We start from the raw sequence: 2,570 nt of genomic DNA, 5'->3' as shown, positions 1-2,570 counted from the left end.
CTAGAGAGAGAGAAATTCTAGAGAGAGAAAGTCCAATTTCGAGAGAGAAAGTCAGGGTTCAAACTGAGAGAAGAGAGAGAAGAGAGAGGAGACAGAGAAACTCTCTCTCTCATCAATTTCAATTTTTTATTTATTTATTTATTTATTTATTTATTACTTATATATATATAATATATATATATATATATATTTATTTTTATTTTATTATTATTATTTTCTTTTTTTTTTTTTTTTTTCTTCTTTTCTTTTCTTTTTCTTTTTCTTTTTTCTTTTTCTTCTTTCTCTTTTCTTTTTTTCTTTTTTTCTTTTTTTTTTTTCTTCTTTTTCTTCTTCTTTCTTTCTTTTTCTTCTCTTTTCTTTTTTTTTTCCCTTGGTTCCTTCCAGGCCGAATAGAGGACCGGCGTCCTCCGACCTTGACCCGGCCGTTCGAGCCACGACCGCCGTGTGAGGCCGGCGGTCGATGGGGGCCACCCCCCGGTACGGAGGAGCTGTGTCGGTGGTCAATTTGATCGCCGGCGCCGGGAAAAGTTCACGGAAAGGAGACCAAAACAGAGGTCCCTTTTCCGACTGGAAATCGGCGAATTTTCATCGCCGGCAGCGCGCACAAATGCACGGAGAGGAAGGAGAAGAAAGAGGGGAGGAAGAGGAAAACTTACCTCAGCCTCCAGAGACCTCGTCGGTGGCAATCACGGCGAGAAATCAAACGGTGTCCGCGGCCTTCGATCGAGAAAAAACGGAGAGAAAGAGAGAGGAAGGAGACCGATCTTCGGTCTCAAGGGGGAGGGGTCTTCTTATAGAGGGTCCTAGGACTCCGTGGGTCCTAGGAGTCCCGATCTAGCCCAGATTTTGCGGAGAAGAAGACTCCTATCGGGAGTCTTCTTCCCAGTTTTGCATCCTCTGTTTTTTTTTTTTTTTTTGGGCTAGGTCTGCTGGGCTGGGCTGGGCTTGGTTGGGCTGATTTGGGCTATAACATAAAGTGTGTAAGATCATCATTGATAGTGGTAGTTGCGTCAATGCAATTTCACCTGATGCTATATCAAAACTTGATCTGATGCCCATAGATCATCCGAAACCATACAAGGTTGCCTGGATAGATGCATCGTCCATTCCAGTTAGACACCATTATCTGGTCCATATTAAATTTCAATCTTACCAAGAGAAAATATGGTGTGATGTTATGCCTATGGATGTAGGAAGCATAATCCTAGGAAGGCCTTGGTTGTTCGATCAAGATGCAATGCTCCATGGTCGATTTAACTCTTGTATGTTCATGAATAAGGACAAGAAAATTATGATATTGTTGGGATTTCATGATTTCATGCATGCAAAAATTTTTCAAAACGAGTATGTAGTTAAAATTTAAAAATTTAGATTAAATCTAATTTAATCTAAGCATGCATAAGATCAAATTTTAAAATCATAAAATAGAATCTATATATGTGAGATAGGATTCAGATATAAAAATTAAATAGAGAAAAATAAATAGAGAAGATCTAATCTTCATACCTTGACACGGAATAATCTACATTACGAATTGATGATCATGAATATCTTTCAAAGGTCTTTTAAAATCGCACAAGTGTCCAGCCTCTACAGATATCTGCACGAGACTTCGATCTGATCAGAAGCTTCTTGATTTCAGTGCGGTGCTAGCTCCTTTGTAGAGATCGCATCTTGATAATTAAAAATTTTCTTTCTCTTAAGATAATCTTAGAGAAGAAGAAGAAAATAGGAGGATGATGATCTCTATGTTAAAGATCATGAGAAGAACTATTTTTTTTCTTTTCTTCTAAAATTCATATACCAAATCTTTACACTAGAGATGTAACAATATATGTCCAACTCTTGGACAAGGAGGAGAGAAAAATCCATGTCCAAACTAGGATAAAAGAGAGAGAGAAGAGGCCCTAACAACCAATCTTTGGTTGTTGGTAAGAAAGGATATGAACCAACTTACCTCATGCCATAACCCATCATGCTGTGCCTCTCTCCCTTGAATTTTTCCACGCACACTTCTCTAGTTTTGGCATCTCAAACTGATCACATCAGGTTCTGACCGTCCCTCATGATCCCACGTTTAAATAGATGTAGAGATAGGGTTTTGGTGAGAGTCCAAACTCCTTTGGACTCTTGAATTTATGCTGCCCAAACTATATTTCCTTTTGTGCCAATATATCCCGTGGAGAAAGGATTTTTCCCATGGATTCTTACATGCACAAGGAGAAGAGGGCGTGGGATCTATGGCATCCAAAATTCAAGTGGGCATGGGACTCTTTATGGCCGCATGGAGAGGGAGAGTTCTAACACCATGGGACTCCTCTTTAGGTGGCTGATTTAAACTAAATAAAACTAATATTTAATCATATTAGAAATTGATTAAATCTAAATAAATTAAAATTTTAATCTGATTAGGAGTCCAAACTATTTAGATTAAAATCTAATCCAATAAGGAATTAGACGTCACCTAATTAGAGGAGTCCTAGCACTACAAGAAATACCACTTTTTGTGATGAATTTATTTATGACAGAAATATATTTCATCACAAATAAGGATATTTATGATGAAAATA

This window comes from Elaeis guineensis, chromosome 4 (genome assembly GCF_000442705.2).
Source record: "Elaeis guineensis isolate ETL-2024a chromosome 4, EG11, whole genome shotgun sequence".
In the NCBI taxonomy this organism is placed as follows: Eukaryota; Viridiplantae; Streptophyta; class Magnoliopsida; order Arecales; family Arecaceae; genus Elaeis; species Elaeis guineensis.
This window is presented reverse-complemented; position numbering follows the sequence as displayed.